A 25435-nucleotide genomic window follows, 5' to 3' on the forward strand; every position below is an offset into this window, starting at 1 on the left:
AATCCGCACATTAAACAGCAGCCACTGTGCGGATGACTGAATTAGGAGCAACACAAACAAGACAGAGCTCTTATATTAATGTTATGCGCTATTAGAGAGTGTCATTATGTAGTATTTTCAAGATGGAACATAGAAGACATATTAGACATGGGATGCAAAAGGCAAAGGAGGCCTTAAGTGATGGACACAGAAGGGTGGAGGCATAGAAATAGGTAATATGGTCTAGTACTATTTAGTACTTGACCCTTAAAGATTCATGGGAAAAACAGATCATCATCCTTCATAAATGTCAACTGAAAGAGCTGAAGTTATTTGTAACTAGAGATGAGCGGGTTCGGTTCCTCGAGATCCGAATCCCCCCGAACTTCACCTATTTTACACGGTTCCGAGGCAGCCTTGGATCTTCCGCCTTGCTCGGTTAACCCGAGTGAGCCCGAACGTCATCATCCCACTGTCGTATTCTCGCGAGATTCGTATTGCATATAAAGAGCCGCGCGTCGCCGCCATTTTCACTCGTGCATTGGAGATGATAGCGAGAGGACGTGGCTGCGTTCTCTCAGTTTCTGTGTTGTGTGCTGCAACTATCTCTGCTCAGTGTGCTGCAAATATCTGTGCTCAGTGTGCTGCAAATATCTACATTCTGTGCCAGAAAACGCTCCATATCTGTGCTGCATTGTAGTATATAGTAGGACAGTGCAGAATTTTGCTGACCACCAGTATATTATATTATATTATATTATATTATATTATATTATAATATAATATATATAATAAGAATTTACTTACCGATAATTCTATTTCTCGGAGTCCGTAGTGGATGCTGGGGTTCCTGAAAGGACCATGGGGAATAGCGGCTCCGCAGGAGACAGGGCACAAAAGTAAAGCTTTTACAGGTCAGGTGGTGTGTACTGGCTCCTCCCCCTATGACCCTCCTCCAGACTCCAGTTAGGTACTGTGCCCGGACGAGCGTACACAATAAGGGAGGATTTTGAATCCCGGGTAAGACTCATACCAGCCACACCAATCACACCGTACAACTTGTGATCTAAACCCAGTTAACAGTATGATAACAGAGGAGCCTCTGAAAGATGGCTTCCTAAACAATAACCCGAATTGGTTAACAATAACTATGTACAAGTATTGCAGATAATCCGCACTTGGGATGGGCGCCCAGCATCCACTACGGACTCCGAGAAATAGAATTATCGGTAAGTAAATTCTTATTTTCTCTATCGTCCTAAGTGGATGCTGGGGTTCCTGAAAGGACCATGGGGATTATACCAAAGCTCCCAAACGGGCGGGAGAGTGCGGATGACTCTGCAGCACCGAATGAGAGAACTCCAGGTCCTCCTTTGCCAGGGTATCAAATTTGTAAAAATTTACAAACGTGTTCTCCCCTGACCACGTAGCTGCTCGGCAGAGTTGTAATGCCGAGACCCCTCGGGCAGCCGCCCAAGATGAGCCCACCTTCCTTGCGGAATGGGCCTTAACAGATTTAGGCTGTGGCAGGCCTGCCACAGAATGTACAAGTTGAATTTTGTTACAAATCCAACGAGCAATCGACTGCTTAGAAGCAGGTGCACCCAACTTGTTGGGTGCATACAGTATAAACAGCGAGTCAGATTTTCTGACTCCAGCCGTCCTTTAAATGTATATTTTTAAGGCTCTGACAACGTCCAACAACTTGGAGTCCTTCAAGTCGTCTGTAGCCGCAGGCACTACAATAGGCTGGTTCAGGTGAAACGCTGATACCACCTTAGGGAGAAAATGCGGACGCGTCCGCAGCTCTGCCCTATGTCGAATGGAAAATTAAATAAGGGCTTTTATAAAACAAAGCCGCCAGTTCAGATACTCTCCCGGCCGAAGCCAGGGCCAGTAACATAGTCACTTTCCATGTGAGATATTTCAAATCCACATTCTTTAGTGGTTCAAACCAATTGGATTTGAGGAAATCTAAAACTACATTTAGATCCCACGGTGCCACCTTAGGCACCACAGGAGGCTGTATATGCAGTACTCCTTTGATAAAAATCTGGACCTCAGGGACTGAGGCCAATTCTTTTTGGAAGAATATTGATAGGGCCGAAATTTGAACCTTAATAGATCCCAATTTGAGACCCATAGACAATCCTGATTGCAGGAAATGTAGGAAAACGACCCAGTTGAAATTCCTCCATCGGAGCACTCCGCTGCTCGCACCACGCAACATATTTTCGCCAAATACGGCGATAATGCTTCGCGGTGACTTCCTTCCTTGCCTTTATCAAGGTAGGAATGACTTCTTCTGGAATGCCTTTTCCTTTTAGGATCTGGCATTCAAACGCCATGCCGTCAAACGCAGCCGCGGTAAGTCTTGAAAAAGACAAGGACCCTGCTGAAGCAGGTCCCTTCTCAGAAGTAGAGGCCACGGATCGTCCGTGACCATCTCTTGAAGTTCCGGGTACCAAGTCCTTCTTGGCCAATCCGGATCCACTAGTCTTACTCCTCTTTGCCGTATAATCCTCAATACCTTTGGTATGAGAGGCAGAGGAGGAAACACATATACCGACTGGTACACCCAAGGTGTTACCAGCGCGTCCACAGCTATTGCCTGCGGATCTCTTGACCTGGCGCAATACCTGTCCAGTGTTTTGTTGAGGCGAGACGCCATCATGTCCACCATTGGTTTTACCCAACAGTTTAATAGCATGTGGGAAACTTCTGGATGAAGTCCCCACTCTCCCGGGTGAAGGTCGTGTCTGCTGAGGAAGTCTGCTTCCCAGTTGTCCACGCCCGGGATGAATACTGCTGACAGTGCTATCACGTGATTCTCCGCCCAGCGAAGGATCCTGGCAGCTTCTGCCATTGCCCTCCTGCTTCTTGTGCCGCCCTGTCTGTTTACATGGGCGACTGCCGTGATGTTGTCCGACTGGATCAACACCGGTCTTCCTTGAAGCAGAGGTTCCGCCTGGCTTAGAGCATTGTAGATTGCTCTTAGTTCCAGAATGCTTATGTGAAGAGACTTTTTCAAGCTCGACCACACTCCCTGGAAATTTCTTCCCTGTGTGACTGCTCCCCAGCCTCTCAGGCTGGCATCCGTGGTCACCAGGATCCGATCCTGCATGCCGAATCTGCGGCCCTCCAATAGATGAGCCTCCTGCAACCACCACAGAAGGGATACCCTTGTCCTCGGCGACAGGGTTATCCGCAGGTGCATCTGAAGATGCGACCCTGACCATTTGTCCAACAGATCCCTTTGCATGGAATCTGCCGAAAGGGATTGCTTCGTAAGAAGCTACCATTTTTTCCCAGGACTCTTGTGCATTGATGTACAGACACCTTTCCTGGTTTTAGGAGGTTCCTGACCCGGTCAGATAACTCCTTGGCTTTTTCTTCGGGAAGAAAAACCTTTTTCTGAACTGTGTCCAGAATCATCCCCAGGAACAGCAGACGAGTTGTTGGCATTAATTGGGATTTTGGAATATTCAGAATCCATCCGTGCTGCTTTAGCACCTCTTGAGATAGTGCTAAACCCATCTCTAGCTGTTCTCTGGACTTTGCCCTTATTAGGAGATCGTCCAAGTATGGGATAATTAATACGCCTTTTCTTCGAAGAAGAAATATTATCTCGGCCATTACCTTTGTAAAGACCCGAGGTGCCGTGGACAAACCAAACGGCAGCGTCTGAAACTGATAGTGACAGTTTTGTACAACGAACCTGAGGTACCCCTGGTGTGAGGGGTAATTGGAACGTGGAGATACGCATCCTTGATGTCCAAGGATACCATAAAGTCCCCTTCTTCCAGGTTCGCTATCACTGCTCTGAGTGACTCCATCTTGAACTTGAACTTCTTTATGTACAGGTTCAAGGACTTCAGATTTAGAATAGGCCTTACCGAGCCATCCGGCTTCGGTACCACACAAAGAGTGGAATAATACCCCTTCCCTTGTTGTAGAAGAGGTACCTTGACTATCACCTGCTGAGAATACAGCTTGTGAATGGCTTCCAAAACCGTCTCCCTTTCTGAGGGGGACGTTGGTAAAGCAGACTTCAGGAAACGGCGAGGTGGCTCTGTCTCTAATTTCAACCTGTACCCCTGAGATATTATCTGCAGGATCCAGGGATTTACCTGCGAGTGAGCCCACTGCGCGCTGTAATTCTTGAGACGACCGCCTACCGCCCCCGAGTCCGCTTGCGAAGCCCCAGCGTCATGCTGAGGCTTTTGTAGAAGCCGGGGAGGGCTTCTGTTCCTGGGAAGGAGCTGCCTGTTGCTGTCTCTTCCCTCGTCCTCTGCCTCGTGGCAGATCTGAATAGCCCTTTGCTCTCTTATTTTTAAAGGAACGAAAGGGCTGCGGTTGAAAGGTCGGTGCCTTTTTCTGTTGGGGAGTGACTTGAGGTAGAAAGGTGGATTTCCCGGCCGTAGCCGTGGCCACCAAATCCGATAGACCGACCCCAAATAACTCCTCTACGCATCGCCTGTCCACTGTCGTGTCCATAAAGCTCTTCTGGCCGAAATGGACATAGCACTTACCCGTGATGCCAGTGTGCAGATATCTCTCTGTGCATCACGCATATAAAGAAATGCATCCTTTATTTGTTCTAACGACAGTAAAATATTGTCCCTTTCCAGGGTATCAATATTTTCGATCAGGGACTCTGACCAAACTACCCCAGCACTGCACATCCAGGCAGTCGCAATAGCTGGTCGTAGTATAACACCTGCATGTGTGTATATACCTTTTTGGATATTTTCCATCTTTCTGATGGATCTTTAAGTGCGGCCGTCTCAGGAGAGGGTAACGCCACTTGTTTTGATAAGCGTGTTAGCGCTTTGTCCACCCTAGGAGGTGTTTCCCAGCGCTCCCTAACCTCTGGCGGGAAAGGGTATAAAGCCAATAACTTCTTTGAAATTAGCAGTTTTTTATCGGGGCACCCCACGCTTCATCACACACGTCATTTAATTTTTCTGATTCGGTAAAAACTACTGGTAGTTTTTTCACATCCCACATAATACCCTGTTTAGTGGTACCTGTAGTATCAGCTAAATGTAACATCTCCTTTATTGCCAAAATCATATAACGTGTGGCCCTACTGGAAAATACGGTTGATTCGTCACCTTCACCACCGGAATCAGTGCCTGTGTCTGGGTCTGTGTCGACCGACTGAGGCAAGGGGCGTTTTACAGCCCCTGACTGTGTTTGAGGCGCCTGGACAGGCACTAATTGAGTGTCCGGCCGCCTCATGTCGGCAAACGACTGCTTAAGCGAGTTGACGCTATCCCGTAATTCCACAAATAAAGGCATCCATTCTGGTGTCGACCCCCTAGGAGGTGACATCCTCATATTTGGCAATTGCTCCGCCTCCACACCAATAACGTCCTCATACATGTCGACACACACGTACCGACACACAGCAGACACACAGGGAATGCTCTATACGAAGACAGGACCCACTAGCCCTTTGGGGAGACAGAGGGAGAGTCTGCCAGCACACACCAAAAAGCGCTATATATGACAGGGATAGCCTTATGATTAAGTGCTCCCTTATAGCTGCTTTTATATTAATATATTGCCATTTATTTTGCCCCCCCTCTCTGTTATACCCTGTTTCTGTAGTGCAGTGCAGGGGAGAGACCTGGGAGCCTTCCTGACCAGCGGAGCTGTGACAGAAAATGGCGCCATGTGCTGAGGAGATAGGCCCCGCCCCTTTTTCGGCGGGCTCGTCTCCCGCTATTTAGTACATTTAGGCAGGGGTAAATATCTCCATATAGCCTCTGGGGCTATATGTGAGGTATTTTTAGCCTTTTTAAAGGTCTTCATTTGCCTCCCAGGGCGCCCCCCCCCCAGCGCCCTGCACCCTCAGTGACTGCCGTGTGAAGTGTGCTGAGAGGAAAATGGCGCACAGCTGCAGTGCTGTGCGCTACCTTAAGAAGACTGCAGGAGTCTTCAGCCGCCGATTCTGGACCTCTTCTTGCTTCAGCATCTGTGAGGGGGCCGGCGGCGTGGCTCCGGAGACCATCCAGGCTGTACCTGTGATCGTCCCTCTGGAGCTTCATGTCCAGTAGCCAAGAAGCCAATCCATCCTGCACGCAGGTGAGTTCACTTCTTCTCCCCTCTGTCCCTCGTTGCAGTGATCCTGTTGCCAGCAGGAATCACTGTAAAATAAAAAAACCTAAGCTAAACTCTCTAAGCAGCTCTTTATGAGAGCCACCTAGAATTGCACCCTTCTCGGCCGGGCACAAAAATCTAACTGGAGTCTGGAGGAGGGTCATAGGGGGAGGAGCCAGTACACACCACCTGACCTGTAAAAGCTTTACTTTTGTGCCCTGTCTCCTGCGGAGCCGCTATTCCCCATGGTCCTTTCAGGAACCCCAGCATCCACTTAGGACGATAGAGAAATATATATATATATATATATATATATATATATATATATATATATATATATATATATATATATATATATATATATAGATAGCAGTACGGTACAGTGGTCCATTGCTCTACCTTTGTGTCGTCAAGTATACTATCCATATCTGTGCTGCTTTGTAGTTGTGCGCAGTATATAGTAGGAGGACAGTGCAGAATTTTGCTGACCACCAGTATATATATAGCAGTACGGTACAGTAGTCCATGCTCTACCTCTGTGTCGTCAAGTATACTATCCATACCTGTGCTGCATTGTAGTTGTGCGCAGTATATAGTAGGAGGACAGTGCAGAATTTCGCTGACCACCAGTATTATATAGATATATTTATATTTATCTCTGCATCATGTGCTGTTTGGGGACTAATTTTTTTTAAGTGCGATCCTGCCTGACACTGCAGTGCCACTCCGAGATGGGCCAGGTGTTTGTGTCGGCCACTTGGGTCGCTTAGCTTAGTCATCCAGCGACCTTGGTGCACCTCTTTTTTTCTTTGCATCATGTGCTGTTTGGGGACTATTTTTTTAAGTGCCATCCTGTCTGACACTGCAGTGCCACTCCTAGATGGGCCAGGTGTTTGTGTCGGCCACTTGGGTCGCTTAGCTTAGTCATCCAGCGACCTCGGTGCAAATTTTAGGACTAAAAATAATAGTGAGGTGTGAGGTGTTCAGAATAGACTGGAAATGAGTGGAAATTATGGTTATTGAGGTTAATACTATGGGATCAAAATTACCCCCAAATTCTATGATTTAAGCTGTTTTTGAGGGTTTTTAAAAAAATAAATAAGAATTTACTTACCGATAATTCTATTTCTCATAGTCCGTAGTGGATGCTGGGGACTCAGTCAGGACCATGGGGAATAGCGGCTCCGCAGGAGACAGGGCACAAAAGCAAGCTTTTAGGATCACATGGTGTGTACTGGCTCCTCCCCCTATGACCCTCCTCCAAGCCTCAGTTAGGTACTGTGCCCGGACGAGCGTACACAATAAGGAAGGATCTTGAATCCCGGGTAAGACTCATACCAGCCACACCAATCACACCGTACAACTTGTGATCTGAACCCAGTTAACAGTATGATAACACAGAAGTAGCCTCTAAAAAAAGATGGCTCACAACAATAATAACCCGATTTTTGTAACAATAACTATGTACAAGTATTGCAGACAATCCGCACTTGAGATGGGCGCCCAGCATCCACTACGGACTATGAGAAATAGAATTATCGGTAAGTAAATTCTTATTTTCTCTAACGTCCTAGTGGATGCTGGGGACTCCGTCAGGACCATGGGGATTATACCAAAGCTCCCAAACGGGCGGGAGAGTGCGGATGACTCTGCAGCACCGAATGAGAGAACTCCAAGTCCTCTTTAGCCAGAGTATCAAATTTGTAAAATTTTACAAACGTGTTCTCCCCTGACCACGTAGCTGCTTGGCAAAGTTGTAAAGCCGAGACCCCTCGGGCAGCCGCCCAAGATGAGCCCACCTTCCTTGTGGAGTGGGCTTTAACAGTTTTAGGCTGTGGCAGGCCTGCCACAGAATGTGCAAGTTGGATTGTGCTACAGATCCAACGAGCAATCGTCTGCTTAGACGCAGGAGCACCCATCTTGTTGGGTGCATACAAGATAAACAACGAGTCAGATTTTCTGACTCCAGCTGTCCTTGAAATATATATTTTCAATGCTCTGACAACGTCCAGTAACTTGGAGTCCTCCAAGTCGCTAGTAGCCGCAGGCACCACAATAGGCTGGTTCAAGTGAAAAGCCGAAACCACCTTAGGGAGAAAATGAGGACGTGTCCGCAGTTCTGCCCTGTCCGAATGGAAAATCAGATATGGGCTTTTGTACGATAAAGCCGCCAACTCTGAAACTCTCCTGGCTGAAGCCAGGGCCAGTAGCATGGTTACTTTCCATGTAAGATACTTCAAATCTACCGATTTGAGAGGCTCAAACCAATGAGATTTGAGAAAATCCAAAACTACGTTTAGATCCCACGGTGCCACTGGAGGCACAATTGGGGGCTGTATATGTAGTACACCCTTGACAAAAGTTTGTACTTCAGGCACTGAAGCCAATTCTTTCTGGAAGAAAATTGATAAGGCCGAAATTTGAACTTTAATAGACCCCAATTTTAGGCCCATAGACAATCCTGCCTGCAGGAAATGTAGGAATCGACCCAATTGAAATTCTTCCGTTGGGGCCTTCTTGGCTTCACACCACGCAACATATTTTCTCCAAATGCGGTGATAATGTTGTGCGGTCACTTCCTTCCTAGCTTTAATCAAGGTAGGAATAACTTCCTCTGGAATGCCCTTTTCTTTTAGAATCCGGCGTTCAACCGCCATGCCGTCAAACGCAGTCGCGGTAAGTCTTGGAACATACAAGGTCCCTGCTGAAGCAGATCCCTTCTTAGAGGTAGAGGCCACGGATCTTCCGTGAGCATCTCTTGAAGTTCCGGGTACCAAGTTCTTCTTGGCCAATCCGGAGCCACTAGTATTGTTCTTACTCCCCTTTTCCGTATAATTCTCAGTACCTTTGGTATGAGAGGCAGAGGAGGGAACACATACACTGACTGGTACACCCACGGTGTTACCAGAGCGTCCACAGCTATTGCCTGAGGGTCTCTTGACCTGGCGCAATATCTGTCCAGTTTTTTGTTGAGGCGAGACGCCATCATGTCCACCTTTGGTTTTTCCCAATGGTTCACAATCATGTGGAAAACTTCCGGATGAAGTCCCCACTCTCCCGGGTGAAGGTCGTGTCTGCTGAGGAAGTCTGCTTCCCAGTTGTCCACTCCCGGGATGAACACTGCTGACAGTGCTATGACATGATTTTCCGCCCAGCGAAGAATCCTTGCAGCTTCTGTCATTGCTCTTCTGCTTCTCGTGCCGCCTTGTCTGTTTACGTGGGCGACTGCCGTGATGTTGTCCGACTGGATCAACACCGGCTGACCCTGAAGCAGCGGTTTCGCCATGTTTAGAGCATTGTAGATCGCTCTTAGCTCCAGTATATTTATGTGAAGAGACTTCTCCAGGTTTGACCATACACCCTGGAAGTTTCTTCCCTGTGTGACTGCTCCCCAGCCTCGTAGGCTGGCATCCGTAGTCACCAGGACCCAGTCCTGTATGCCGAACCTGCGGCCCTCTAACAGATGGGCACTCTGCAACCACCACAGGAGAGACAACCTTGTTCTTGGTGACAGTGTTATCCGCTGATGCATGTGCAGATGCGATCCGGACCATTTGTCCAGCAGATCCCACTGAAATATTCGTGCGTGGAATCTGCCGAATGGAATTGCTTCGTAAGAAGCCACCATCTTTCCCAGGACTCTTGTGCATTGATGTACTGACACATTTCCTGGTTTTAGGAGGTTCCTGACAAGTTCGGATAACTCCCTCGCTTTCTCCTCCGGGAGAAACACCTTTTTCTGAACAGTGTCCAGAATCATTCCCAGGAACAGCAGACGTGTTGTCGGTGTCAATTGAGATTTTGGAAGATTCAGAATCCACCCGTGTTGTTGAAGCACTACTTGGGTTAGTGCTACCCCGACTTCCAGCTGTTCTCTGGACCTTGCCCTTATCAGGAGATCGTCCAAGTAAGGGATAATTAATACGCCTTTTCTTCGTAGAAGAACCATCATTTCGGTCATTACCTTGGTAAAGACCCGAGGTGCCGTGGACAAACCAAACGGCAGCGTTTGAAACTGATAATGACAGTCTTGTATCACGAACCTGAGATACCCTTGGTGTGAGGGGTAAATTGGGACATGCAGATAAGCATCTTTTATGTCCAGGGACACCATGAAATCCCCTTCTTCCAGATTCGCTATCACTGCTCTTAGTGACTCCATCTTGAACTTGAATTTCTGTATGTACAGGTTCAAGGATTTCAGATTTAGAATAGGTCTTACCGAACCGTCCGGCTTCGGTACCACAAATAGTGTGGAATAATACCCCTTTCCCTGTTGTAGGAGGGGTACCTTGATTATCACCTGCTGAGAATACAGCTTGTGAATGGCTTCCAATACCGTCGCCCTTCCTAAGGGAGGCATTGGTAAAGCAGACTTTAGGAACCGGCGAGGGGGAGACCTTTCGAATTCCAACATGTAACCCTGAGATACTATCTGCAGGATCCACGGGTCCACCTGTGAGCGAGCCCACTGATTGCTGAAAATCTTTAGTCGACCCCCCACCGCTCCGGAGTCCGCTAGTAAAGCCCCAGCGTCATGCTGATGGCTTTGTAGAACCCGGGGCGGGCTTCTGTTCCTGGGCAGGGGCTGCTTGCTGCCCTCTCTTACCCTTTCCTCTGCCTCGGGGCAGATAAGACTGTCCTTTTGCCCGCTTGTTTTTATAGGAGCGAAAGGACTGCGGCTGAAAAGACGGTGTCTTTTTCTGTTGGGAGGGAGTCTGAGGTAAAAACGTGGATTTGCCGGCAGTTGCCGTGGCCACCAGATCCGATAGACCGACCCCAAATAATTCCTCTCCTTTATATGGCAATACTTCCATATGCCTTTTGGAATCCGCATCACCTGACCACTGTCGCGTCCATAAACTTCTTCTGGCAGATATGGACATCGCATTTACTCTCGATGCCAGAGTGCAAATATCCCTCTGAACATCTCGCATATAAAGAAACGCATCCTTTAATTGCTCTAAAGTCAATAAAATACTGTCCCTATCCAGGGTATCAATATTTTCAGTCAGGGAATCCAACCACACTACCCCAGCACTGCACATCCAGGCTGAGGCTATTGCTGGTCGGAGTATAACACCAGTATGTGTGTATATACTCTTCAGTGTAGTTTCCAGCCTCCTATCTGCTGGATCCTTGAGGGCGGCCGTATCAGGAGACGGCAACGCCACTTGTTTTGATAAACGTGTGAGCGCTTTATCCACCCTAGGGGGTGTTTCCCAGCGCGCCCTAACCTCTGGTGGGAAAGGGTATAATGCCAATAACTTCTTTGAAATTAGCAGTTTTCTATCGGGGTTAACCCACGCTTCATCACACACGTCATTCAATTCCTCTGATTCTGGAAAAGCTACAGGTAGTTTTTTCACCCCCCACATAATACCCCTTTTTGAGGTACCTGCAGTATCAGAGATCTGCAAAGCCTCCTTCATTGCCGTGATCATATAACGTGTGGCCCTATTGGAAAATACGTTTGTTTCTTCACCGTCGACACTAGATTCATCTGTGTCGGTACCTGTGTCGACTGACTGAGGTAAGGGACGTTTTACAGCCCCTGACGGTGTCTGAGACGCCTGAGCAGGTACCAACTGGTTTTCCGGCCGTCTCATTTCGTCAACTGACTTTTGTAATGTACTAACATTATCACGTAATTCCATAATTAAAGCCATCCATTCCGGTGTCGACTCCCTAGGGGGTGACATCACCATTACCGGCAATTGCTCCGCCTCCATACCAACATCGTCCTCATACATGTCGACACACACGTACCGACACACAGCAGACACACAGGGAATGCTCTTATCGAAGACAGGACCCCACTAGCCCTTTGGGGAGACAGAGGGAGAGTTTGCCAGCACACACCAAAAGCGCTATAAAATGTATATAAACAACCCTAAAAGGTGTTGTTTCTGTTATATGCGCTTTAAATATATAAATATCGCCAAAATATGCCCCCCTTCTCTTTGTTACCCTGTTTCTGTAGTGCAGTGCAGGGGAGAGTCCTGGGAGCCTTCCTCACAGCGGAGCTGAGCAGGAAAATGGCGCTGTGTGCTGAGGAGAATAAGCCCCGCCCCCTTTCCGGCGGGCTTTTCTCCCGGGTTTTGAGATATATGGCCTGGGTTAAATACATACATATAGCCTCAATGGCTATATGTGATGTATTCTTTGCCATAAAAGGTATTAATTATTGCTGCCCAGGGCGCCCCCAGCAGCGCCCTGCACCCTCCGTGACCGTTCAGTGTGAAGTGTGTAGCAACAATGGCGCACAGCTGCAGTGCTGTGCGCTACCTTCATGAAGGCTGAAGAGCCTTCTGCCGCCTGTTTCCGGACCCACGATCTTCAGCATCTGTAAGGGGGATCGGCGGCGCGGCTCCGGGACGAACCCCAGGGTGACCTGTGTTCCGACTCCCTCTGGAGCTATGTCCAGTAGCCTAAGACTCCAATCCATCCTGCACGCAGGTGAGTTGAAAATCTCTCCCCTAAGTCCCTCGATGCAGTGAGCCTGTTGCCAGCAGGACTCACTGAAAATAAAAAACCTAAAAACTTTTTCTAAGCAGCTCTTTAGGAGAGCCACCTAGATTGCACCCTGCTCGGACGGGCACAAAAACCTAACTGAGGCTTGGAGGAGGGTCATAGGGGGAGGAGCCAGTACACACCATGTGATCCTAAAAGCTTGCTTTTGTGCCCTGTCTCCTGCGGAGCCGCTATTCCCCATGGTCCTGACGGAGTCCCCAGCATCCACTAGGACGTTAGAGAAAAAAAAAAAACCACAACAAAACACCCGAATCCAAAACACACCCGAATCCGACAAAAAATTTTCAGGGAGGTTTTGCCAAAACGCGTCCGAATCCAAAACACGGCCGCGGAACAGAATCCAAAACCAAAACACAAAACCCAAAAAATGTCCAGTGCACATCACTATTTGTAACATAAGGAAGTTTTGTGGAATAAAATACAATATGAAGCAATCTGTATTGTCCTTGCTCCGAGTGTGGTATGGCTGACCGATGGTCTCCTGACTGCCGGTCAGCATACAGACGTCGGGATCCCGGCGAGGAGGGGACAGTGCAGTAAGCGCCCTTGTGGGCTTGCTGCGCTCACCACGCTGAGGGCTCAGTGGCGGGTTCTATTCCCACTCTATGGGTGTCGTGGACACCCACGAGTGGAAATAATCCCTGCTGGTCGGCATGCCAACCGTCCGGATGGTGAGGGGGCGGGATTTTGGGGGAGGTCATGTAACAGTCGGTCTGTGACCGCAGGTCACATAGATACCACCCCTTGCTCCTTTTGACTATATACTGTATGTCTGAAGCATACTTGCATGTGCCTAAATCAATTCCTGTATTAAAGCACTTTATTTGCAGACTTAACAAAAGCTGCGGGTGATGTGACCTTTATAAAAGCTGTAAGGATGGATTTTAGAAAGGTTTGTTGCTTTTGGTTACACACAGACCTTGCTCCCTTCTGCAACTGAAATAGCTTCTGGCTCCATTTTGCCCTGTGTCCTGACCAACATGTGCATGTAGGCATGTCGGTAATTACATTCTGGAAGTCTGAACTGAGGATCCACGTTAAACTGGACAAAGACATGTAGTACTGGAGTTATGGGAAATCAGACCCTGAAATTTTATACTAGCACAACTGAAATGCTAAATACAGGAATTCAAAAAGAAATTCTAAAAAAAAAAAAAAAACACATCTAAAAGAATTACATAATGCAATATTTACATCTGACAGTTAAGAAACATTCTGGATATAAACAAGACCAGCACAAAAATGTACAAACATACATTTAGTTTTTCTTTTTTTGCTTTTACGCATTTATTACAGCTTGCCCGCCACCAGTACAGTATAGGGAGTGGGGTGCTTAGTTATTAGGCAATTAGCAGCAACTAATCTGAGAATTACATGGGCAATGGTTTATAACTACCACCCCTTCTCATGGCCAGGGTTGGACTGCCCACAAGGAAAATCTCGAGTGGGCCACGCACTCCTTCCTCTGATGTCAGGTTCTAAACTGTTTAGTCAAATTATACATGGTTACTCTATTAGGGGTCAGTTTCATGGTCTCTAATGGCTAGCCAAGTGTCTGTGGGTGGACACAGCCCCTGTAGTAACTGGACTCACTCATTAAACCAGACATGTCCAAACTGCGGCCCTCCAGCTGTTGAGAAACTACACATCCCAGTGTGCCCTGACACAGCTTTAGCTTTCTCTGACAGCAAAACTGTGTCAGGGCATGCTGGGAAATGTAGTTTCACAACAGCTGGAAGGCCGCAGTTTGGACATGCCTGCCTTAAACATTGGCCACTTCCACTACATTCCTCATGTCCCAGTCCGGTACTGCTGTGTCACACCACTACACTTTTTGGTGTACGGAAGCCACGCATTAAGGCTGTTTCCACGGGATATAGCTGGAATCCTGGCGGCCAGAATCCCGACCGCCAGAATGCCGGAAGCGCTGCCACAGCTATTCCCACTCCTGGGTGTCCATGACACCCATGGTGGGGTAACAAACGGTGGCGAGCGAAGCAAGCCACAGAGCCCGCAAGGGGCTTCGTTTTGCTCGCCCCCCTGCCAGCATTCTGACAGTCAGGATTCCCTCGTCAGTATTTTGACCGCCGGGATTCCGTACCCAACCCGGTTTCCGCTTTAGATCAGCAAGTTTACAAAGACTTGAGGGAAAATTGCAGTGATTATGGGCTTTTCTAGTATATCACGCAAGACTGAAGGTTTCTATACAGATCAAATCATAAAAAGCAGTTGCACCATGTGCAGCTTATGCACAAATAGCCACTTCCTAAACTGAAACTGTAGTACAAGAAAGGGGGCTCTTGAAGGAACTACATAAATACAGAAAGAGCTGAGCGTGTTCCCTAATGCCTAGGAAACTCCAATATCAGCAGCTGAGGAAGTGGTAAAAGGCAGGCAAGCACATAGAGAGCAGCGACGATGGATTTACTCTACCACCATGTCTTTCCTCTCAGCACTTTAGATCTGGTTGTATCGTTCTGTCTTGGGGTTTCCAATATGGTCAGTACTGAACTCCTTCTAGATCATATGATTATAAAAGATGAGCTTTCACATGTGTCCTGACGTCTAATCCAATTAATTTTTGTTCTGCTGGTCTTTTCACCTTACATACATCTATGTATGTTTTGTATCATTTCTATGTATTTAATGTTACACCCCCCTGTAACCAGAGGTGTAACTAGGGTTTTTGGAGACCAGGGCAAGATGTAAAATGGCGCGCGCCCCCCCCCCCCCCCCCCCCAAAAAAAAAAGAACATAGCAAAAGTAGTATGTGCGCGCGCCGAAGGCGCGTGTGGCGGAAAATGGGCGTGGCCACACACCACAAGGGGCGTGACCACGCTCCAGAAGGGGCGTGACCACGCTCCAGAAGGGGCGTGACCACGCTCCAGAAGGGGCGTGACCACGCTCCAGAAGGGGCGTGACCACGCTCCAGAAGGGGCGTGACCACGCTCCAGAAGGGGCGTGACCACGCTCCAGAAGGGGCGTGACCACGCTCCAGAAGGGGCGTGACCACGCTCCAGAAGGGGCGTGACCACGCTCCAGAAGGGGCGTGACCACGCTCCAGAAGGGGCGTGACCACGCTCCAGAAGGGGCGTGGCCACTGAAAATGGCCCACTGTGCCAGTTACATTGCCCCACAGTGCCAGATACATTGCCCCACAGTGCCAGATACATTGCCCCACAGTGCCAGTTACATATGCCCCATTTGGTGCCAGATACATGCCCCACTGTGCCGCCAAGCCCGCCGCCCCCCCCCCGTCACTCACCGCTTGCTCTATGTGAGGGGAGGAGAGCGCAGCGCCTCTCCTTCCCCTCACCGCTCCAGGTCTCCGGCGGCTGTCTGGCGCCGGTTCGCTAGCCAATCAGAGCTCGCGGACCGGCAGCCAATCAGGAGCCGGTCCGCAAGCTCTGATTGGCTAGCGGCGGAGACCGGACACAGCAGCGCTGCTAGTGCTGGCAGCGGCGGTGAGGGGAGGGAGAGACGCTGCGCTCTCCTCCCCTCACATTTAGGGTTGACAGGGGCGAGTGGGGCATGATGCCCTGGTCGCCAGCGGCGCCCCCCTCTCCTGGGCCTGCCAAGGCGCCCAGGGCACGTGCCACACTCGCCCTACCCTAGATACGCCTCTGCCTGTAACAAATATACAGTACTGCAGAAACGTTGTACTTCCTTAAACTAAATAGCAGTATTTATTACAAAAATCACTCAGTATACGCAAGTACTCATGAGTTGAAAGTGCTTTCAAAAAAGTTTCTGCACATAAAGGATTCCTCATGTGTATGAGGCTTATGCATTTAATATGGTCAGGATTTAAAGCACCACCTACAGTACTGTGCATAGGATTTAGGCAGGTGTGGAGAAAATGCTGCAAAGAAAGGATGCTTTCAAAAATATATGTGTTAATAGTTTATTTTTATCAATTAACAAAATGCAAAGTGGATGAACAAAAGAGAAATCCAATTCAAAATCAATGGGGTCAATTCAATTCATCGCGGATTGAATAGCGCCGGGAGGGTGCTCCCAGAGCTATTCAATTCAGCACAATGCTAAATAGAAGAATGCCCGCAATCCCAGATTTAAAAGGGTTGTTTAATCATGAGAACAGGCATTCTCCGACTAAAGTGCTTTGCCGCGATGCTGTTTGAGCAGCGCTAGGTCACAAAACAGAAGACCTAGTTTTGTCAGATTTGTGCTTGCACCCCCAGAGGGGTGCAAGAAGAAATCCTCTCAGTCAGGGACAGCATCGCGCTGAACTGAATAGCTCTGGGAGCTCCCTCCCTGCACTATTAAATTCACATTGAATTGAATGAACCATAATATTTGGTAATTCTTCTAGATACACTTGCACATAGTTTTTGAAGGAATTCGGCGGGGAGGTTGTTCCAGACATCTTGGAGAACTAACCACAGATCTTCTGTGGATGTAGGCTTTTCAGATCCTTGAGTCTCTTTATGTAATTCAAGACAGACTCGATGTTGAAACCAGAGCTCTATGGGGGGCCATTTCAACTCTCCCAGGAATCCTTGTTCTTCTTTATGCTGACATTTGCTGCATATTTGGGGTCATTGCCCTAGTGCAGAAGGACACCATTAATCTGGCTCCTCTACTCCACCAATGGCTTCCACTCTCCTGGCCATCTCACATCTATCTCTGCTCCCCGGATGGCTTCTAGTCTGCATTGCTGACATCACTGATGCTGATCGGCACATGCATAGAGCATTAAAACAGCTTTAGCAAATGTGAAAGATGTCTAGATCTCCTCACCAGGATAGCCGCCTAACCGCAAGGTCTGAACCGGCACTTAAAAAAATATAAATACAGCAAAAATGACAAAGTGAAAAGCGGTGTTTGATTTTTTTGGGACGCTTTTAACTTGTCTATTTTTTTAGATAGATACCTTAATGATCTGTAAAACTAGTACATGCATAAGGAAAGTGAAGTAGAAAGAAAAACCATTCCCATTGTCTGGCTACTTTTACACTTTAGTAAAATGCAAATTAGATTTTAAAATGTTGAAAGCCTTTCAATCTTTTAAAGACATACTAGCCTCAATTTTAAAGGCTTCCCCCATAGGATTTATGTCTTATGGAAGAACAAACAATTATTTTTATACACAACTTGGACAAAAATGCTTTCTGTAATGTGCTAGTCATTACACAGCATATATGAAAGCACTACAATTGTTCTTTTTGCCCTTTCAGTTAAGACCTTCTCCTAAATGTGTACCCTAATAATTCATGCCCTTCACCTCTAATTGCACCACTATCCATCCACACTGCAGAGACAAGTACTTTACTTTATCAGATATATATTTAGAGAAGAGAAAGAGAGAAGGATAAGAGGGGGGAGAAAAAGTATCAATCATGGTTGATTGCTGTATATAATCAAACCGCTTGTCTTGCACAGAATGGCATTTATCCAGAGACTGAATATAAAACAGACCGTATTTTCACATTTACTTTCTTTCACACAAACAAAGAAAAATTAGAGTCCATTTAAATGGCTAGCTGTGTCATGATTATAGTCTAACAAGGCTTATTATGGAAATATGTTAATGTTGTCATGACCTACCCTAATATCTGAATTGACTTTGTGCAAGTAAACACAGGATTAATATATTTAAATGAAGGAAACAGTCAGCTAGCTTTCGGCTATATCCTTGATTATTTACTCAGGGTGCCGGTTATCAAAGAAGAGCAATTAAGCCTTTTTATTGCCAAGAGTCCCAAGGAAAGTTTGGTAGGGGGAAAAAAAAAAAGTTTATTTGGCTCATTCCAAGTTCACTGTATAATCCTCATGAAAACATAACAGATTAAAGAAATACTTTCCATAATCCATGTTTCAGAAGACCTCAGTAGTAGTAATAATAATAATAATAAATAATAATAATAATAATAATAATAATAATAATGTGTAACCACCGAAAATAACTTGTCCATGACATACATGCCCACTAAGGTACCTATGGAGATTATGCACAGACATCATACCATGTTTAGTGAAATTAATGCCATATCTCCATACATTCCAACATTTTACACATAAAAATCGGTACAAAGTCGAAAAAGGAGCGTGGCCACGGCTAAAGGGCCACGCCCCTTTTCCTATACTTTCGCTGGAAGTATGGAGAGCCAAAAACCAGTACACACCATAAAAATTTTTTTTTACAGTTGGAGGGTATGTATCTCTGTAATCAACCAAATAAGACTAAATCTATTAGAACCCATTGCAAGTGTTCTTGGACAAAAAGGAAATTAAGCAAAATTAGTATACTGTACCATTACATCTTTCAGTGAGGTCACAGAGAAGAAGGGTGGTTTTGAACAATCAAAAAAAATAAATAAAAGAGTTATAAAAGGGCTTCAGAAATAGTTTTTGGAATTTAGTGTGCTACTGAAAATTGTACATATGTTCTAGGATTGGGTTTTAAAATACCAAATTTATGCAGCAAATTTTTATTTATTTATTTATACAGTAGCATGCCCATGGATCACACTTAATTGATAAAGCACGTTTTACATGCTATAGACGACAATGGATTCAGTTTTACAAAATGTCTGGCCAGGTAGATCTTTTGGAGTGCACTGAAGCCAATAGTTAACTTGCAGTGTATCCCCCCTCCCTGTCTGTTTTTTCCTCTCATCGCAGTGACAGCATCATGATCGCTTCCCCCCCATGAAGAGCGCCCAAGGACTACTGCTTCTGGCCCAAGCCAGGATACCACCCCCCAGACTGCCAAAACAGATGAAGGACAGGAGCCCACCTACTCCACGCACCACAAGCTGGGAGTAGCAGGAAGCCAGATCCCACCCACCTGCTGTCTCCTGAGGAATAAACAATTGAACAGAACATGGGCAGCCCCCGACACCTCGGACTACAAGGTGACTAGCGAAGAAAAAAATGTAGAGAGCCCGTCTCAGCCACACCCTCCCACCACCAGGTCCATGAACCGTATCATTGAGGAAGGCAAACCCTAGGCCCCCAAAGCAACAAAAAAGTGAGGGGCTACCTGCCTTTCCTATGGTATACTCTATTAACCTATGTTACAGACTAAAATAATGCATCTGAGAAATTAATAATAATGTACAATAAACTTAAAATATTCCTATAACTGCATAGTACAAACACTGGCTCTGGGTCCAACATTATTTATTTATTTACAGTTTCTTATATAGCGCAGCAAATTCCATTGCGCTTTACAATTTGAAACATTTACAATCAACATTTTACAATCCGCGTTGCCAACTCGAGTTCCAAAGTGCATCTGGAGTCCGTTATGGAAAATTTATCAAAGTGGGCCAAAGATTTCAGGTAGAAAAATATGGAACTATAATAGTAAGACAAATGGTCCTACTTATGCCACTATACAAAAATCCATTTTACAGCAAAACAGAATACATAGGCTTGTTAAGATCTTAAGCTCTCATGAGCAGGGTCCTCTTCCCTCATGTGCTTTTCCTTCCCTCACTGATAGGGTTGAGGTCAGGTGAATGTCAGACGGGATCCCGGCGGTCAGCATAAAGACACCGGGATCCCGGCCATCAGGATACCAGCAGGAGGGCGAGCACAACAAAGCCCATTGTGGGCTCAGAGGCTCGCCACAGGTTCTATGCCCAACTCTATGGATGTCGTGGACCCCCACGAGTGGGAATACCCTGGAACCCCTGCCAGCATCCTGGCGGCTGGGATCCCAGCGTCGGTATGCTGACCACCGGGATCCCGACCGCTGGTCACATGACTACATCCCCACTTATGCCATTATCTCCTTCACACTGGCATCAGCAGCACCGAATGTTGTGTTCAGCCAGCGCTTCTTATTTGTGTATTATGACTGTTGATGCAGCAATGTTTATAAACCTGGAAATGTTGCCCCTAGAAACCAATCAGATTCTACTTGACATTTATCTAGCACCTTCTAGAATACAATAGCTAGAATGTTTGATTGCTATAGGCAACATCTCCACTTCCGCACTTTAGTAAACATACCCCAAATGGGTAACAAAGGATCATTTATTTTTATCATTATTATTAAGCTGAACCTGCTACTATCATTTAAATGGTCTTTTTTATTGCTTAGGGCAGCGTTTTTCAACCGCTGTGCCGCGGCACACTAGTGTGCCGCCAGCGGTTGTCAAGTGTGCCGTGGAGTCATCGGAGTCAGAGCTGCCTTCAGCTTCAGTTCAACAGAATGGCCTGGCAGCACAGACTCCAAGGTGGCTCAGGCACACCGCGGCCGTGACCTATGAAGATGCAGCAGCGTGTTCTGCAGCAGTCCTGGCCTGACAAGTGCACACACAGGGATTACACAGGAGTCAGGTGCTGCCTGAGATGACAGGAAGAGCCGGCATTGTGCAACACACACAGGCGGCCGCCGCACCATGTGACCGGCTTCCTGCATTCCAGCCTGGCCAGGTATCCACGCGGCTTCCAGTCAGCCCGGTCACCTTGGCAACGGCCGGGCTCTGTCACCGCCTGACGTCACACACTGTGTAGCCGGGGGTGACAGGGTTACTGTGTCACCCACAACCCGGGAGTCTCCTGCAACCCTGCACTCCTGTCCCATGTCCCCTATATACAGTATATCAGTAATAAAGGGGCATCAGTCATCCATGGTCCATAGGCTGCAATGAGTGACAGGTGCATTTGCAGACACTGCTGGCCTATGAGAGTCCAGGTTTTTTAATATTAACCAATATTGCTTACATGTCTGTGGTTGCTGTAAGGTCAGATACACACATGGATTTGCATGTAATGTCAATATAATGCTGCAGACAAGGAAAAAAGTACGTGAGAGGAATTTTGTCAGCCCTGCCACAGCGCTTAAAATATAAATAGTATGTTGGAAAAGACAGACATTCATAGCGGATGCAAGTCCGCTTTATGGACGGATCTTGGCCCTCATTCAGAGTTGTTCGCTCTGTAATTTTCTTCGCATTGCAGCGATTTTCCGCTAATTGCGCAATGTTCGCACTGCGACTGCGCCAAGTAAATTTGCTAAGAAGTTTGGTATTTTACTCACGGCATTACGAGGTTTTTTCTTCGTTCTGGTGATCGTAATATGATTGACAGGAAGTGGGTGTTTCTGGGCGGAAACTGGCCGTTTTATGGGAGTGTGTGAAAAAACGCTGCCGTTTCTGGGAAAAACGCGGGAGTGGCTGGAGAAACGGGGGGAGTGTCTGGGCGAACGCTGGGTGTGTTTGTGACGTCAAACCAGGAACGAAACTGACTGAACTGATCGCAGTGGCAGAGTAAGTGTCGAGCTACTTAGAAACTGCTTAGAAATTTCTATTCGCAGTTTTGAGAATCTTTCGTTCGCAATTCTGCTAAGCTAAGATTCACTCCCAGTAGGCGGCGGCTTAGCGTGTGCAATGCTGCTAAAAGCATTATAATTTTTTTTGCATAAAAAAAAAAAATGCATATAACAGCTTTTTCACACAATTTAAGTCTTCAAAAACTCTTTAATGTGATCTCTAATACACTTCTCTTCTGTTGTCCTGTTTTGGCTTTTTTTTGGGGGGGGGGGGGGGGGGGGTACAGGCCGATTTCCCCATTTTCACCTGCACTTTTCACTGCAAGAATTTTCACGGGAAACCAGTCTGGGTTTGTACAGGTTGAAAAACAGGAGTGTGTATAACCGCAAAAATAATTTTTTTGCTGCAATTTTCGTCCGACTGCCACGACAAAATGTGTGCAGAAAATTGCTGCCATTTAGCAGCTAATTTAATAACCCCCTCAGTTTCCAAAAGAAGGACACCTTTGGGAAGATAGAAATTAATGGGCAGCAGCAGAGGGTAATAGTTAGAAACACCCCAGGACAACCAAATCTACAGCATCAAACTCAGGGCTGAGTGACCATGACAACAAGACCAGATCTATCTTAAGGTGTATACACACGGTGAGATATTGACTATCTCCAATTTTGACTTTGTGATTGCCCCTGAACTCCCCGGAGGCCTGCACCACAGATATTGACCATCTTCACTTGAGAATTTGACTATGTGAGATTTTAAGTAAGTGTCAATTTTTACTATACTATGTACTAGACTGTACACAATATAGTCAAGACTGACTTGCCTGCACAATCTTTTCTTACGATACCAACCCCACGGGAGCGCGCATCGGTATCGCAAGCAGTGTAAACACAGTGCGATTTGCACTAAGGCCCTCTTTCCGAGTTGTTCACTCGCTAGCTGCTTTTAGCAGCATTGCACATGCTAGGCCGCCGCCCTCTGGGAGTGTATCTTAGCTTAGCAGAATAGCGAACGAAAATTAGCAAAACTGCTACTAAATAAATCTTAGCAGTTTCTGAGTAGCTCCAGACCTACTCACAGATTGCGATCAGCTCAGTCCGTTTAGTTCCTGGTTTGATGTCACAAACACGCCCTGCGTTCGGCCAGGCACTCCCCCGTTTCTCCAGACACTCCCGCGTTTTTCCCTGACACGCCTGCGTTTTTTGCAAACGCCGGGAAAACGCTGAGTTACCACCCAGAAACGCCCCTTTCCTGTCAATCATTTACCGATCAGCAGTGCGACTGAAAAGCGCCGCAGAATCCACAGCAAATCTGCTAAGTTTTTAGTTAAATAACTAAGCACATGCGCCCTGTGTGCCTTGCGCAGTTTGCAAAAAATCGCAGCATAGCGAAAATCGCCAAAGAGCGAACAACTCGGAATGACCCCCTAAGTTTCCTTACAATTTTGAATATAAAGTCAAAATCGTAAGGTTACATTGCACAGTGTGTGTATGCACCTTTAGGGGTATATGCAATTAGCGGCGAATCGCGGCAAATTATCGCCGTTTTTTAATTCGACACAATTCGACAGGTGAATTCCGGCAGGTGGCTTCCGGAATTCACCATATTCAATGAAAAACGGATTCGACAGTCCCGCGGGCGAAAAACGGCCGATTTGCCGGATTTTGCAGCGATTTAAAAAAGCCGTGAAAAACGGGGAAAAAAAATGGCGTGGGGTCCCCCCCTCCAAAGCATAACCAGCCTCGGGCTCTTCGAGCTGGTCCTGGTTCTAAAAATGCGGGGACAAAATTGACATGGGATCCCCCGTATTTTTTTAAAAGGCACTGTATAAAAGTGACCCCCGGCTGTGGCATTATCTGTCCAGCTAGTGGAGCCCGATGCTGGTGTAAAAAATACGGGGGACCCCTACTCTTTTTGTCCCCCGTATTTTTTGCACCAGCATCAGGCGCAGAGCCCGGTGCTGGTTTTAAAAATACGGGGGATCCCATGTCAATTTTTTCCCCGCATTTTTAGAACCAGGACCAGCTCGATGAGCCCGAGGCTGGTTATGCTTTGGAGGGGGGACCCCACGCCATTTTTTTCCGGGATTTTAACATTCCATTAAAAAAAAAAAAATATTATTTTAAAAAATATATAAATAATACTTGTGCCTCCAAAAAAGACAAACCAAGTACCTAATCCCTTCTAATATAAATAGATATGCTATTATCAATAAAAAAAAAAACACAAAAAAAAACATGTTTTAAATTTTTTTTATTAGTTTCACCCACCAAAGTGTGGCGGATTGAAAATGTCGAATTTACTGTCTAAAAGCACTGTTGTCGAATTTCCAAACTTCAATTGAATACACTTTGGTCGAATTGCAGCACTTGTATCATTGCAGAAAAGTCGAATTTGACAAAAGTCGAATTTCAAAAAGTCGAATTTCAAAAAGTCGAATTTTGAAAGTCCGTTTTTTGGACGGAAAGCACTGAATTGCATTGACGATTTTTTTTGGGGCGAAAAATTTCCGAAATTCGACAATTTCGGGAATTCGACCGCAATTGCATATACCCCTTAATGAGCGATGTGGGAAAAACAAAGAACATACATAATGGGGGTAATTCTGAGTTGATCGCAGCAGGAACTTTGTTAGCAGTTGGGCAAAACCATGTGCACTGCAGGGGAGGCAGATATAACATGTGCAGAGAGAGTTAGATTTGGGTGTGGTGTGTTCAATCTGCAATCTAAATTGCAGTGTAAAAATAAAGCAGGCAGTATTTACCCTGCACAGAAAGAAAATAACCCACCCAAATCTAACTCTCTCTGCACGTTATATCTGCCCCCCTGCAGTGCACATGGTTTTGCCCAACTGCTAACAAAGTTCCTGCTGCGATTAACTCAGAATTACCCCCATTGTGCACAGACAAGTCATATTACATGTAGTATTAAGGAGGCAATAAAGATGCATTTAAGGAGCATGTAGTTCGGATACTATGCACGGGGATCATATGTGCATTTTAGGTGTATGTGGGAAGGTCTGAAAGAGCTTGAAAGCATAAACTATGATAGGACCCAAAAACGGTGAAGTAGGAGTCCACATAATCTTGGTCTCCGCATCTTCATGGATGCCTGAGTGAATTATGTTTCAATTGCATTTTTAGAGAAGTCATGAAGGGGCCAATTCAAAGATGAATGCAGAAGCAGCTGCTTTTGTTGGCGATCTCCTGTCTGTGATTTTATGTAAATGCAACTAAAAAGCCCTCCCCTGGTGTACATTCATGCACTTTCAGTGTCCATACACACTGTAATTGATGAGTCTTTAGCACTATGGCAGGTGCAGTTACTCCATCAGAGTATGGCCTCCTATGAGAGTGGTTGAGAGTGTGTACACATCCACTAATATTGAAAGCCTGTGGCACTCCCATAAAACGGATAATCTCCATGTGTGCGCTAAGCCGCTTCCTGTCGCTGCCCAGGAACGCCCACTATATTCTCCATACAGTCTCAGTGTATATCTGAAATGCCAAATGTGACTCTGTAGGGACACAATCGGGGAGCATGTGTGGTGCAGCTTTGATGCATGT

The 25435-nt window shown here is 46.5% G+C and overlaps 1 protein-coding gene and 1 long non-coding RNA gene across 7 annotated transcripts in view; one reads left to right on the plus strand and one right to left on the minus strand.

The window, feature by feature from the left end:
- Positions 1–19700, plus strand: part of LOC135055673 (uncharacterized) — a 261242-nt gene extending 241542 nt beyond the window's left edge. For both annotated transcript variants that reach the window (XR_010243788.1, XR_010243790.1), the window contains one exon: positions 19267–19700. This is a non-coding gene — a long non-coding RNA (uncharacterized LOC135055673). The remainder of the gene's footprint in view (positions 1–19266) is intronic.
- TANC2 (tetratricopeptide repeat, ankyrin repeat and coiled-coil containing 2) overlaps positions 1–25435 on the minus strand; it is a 1023243-nt gene that overhangs the window by 927862 nt on the left and 69946 nt on the right. The gene's annotated exons all lie outside the window — the stretch shown is intronic.

This window comes from Pseudophryne corroboree, chromosome 3 (genome assembly GCF_028390025.1).
Source record: "Pseudophryne corroboree isolate aPseCor3 chromosome 3, aPseCor3.hap2, whole genome shotgun sequence".
In the NCBI taxonomy this organism is placed as follows: domain Eukaryota; kingdom Metazoa; phylum Chordata; class Amphibia; order Anura; family Myobatrachidae; genus Pseudophryne; species Pseudophryne corroboree.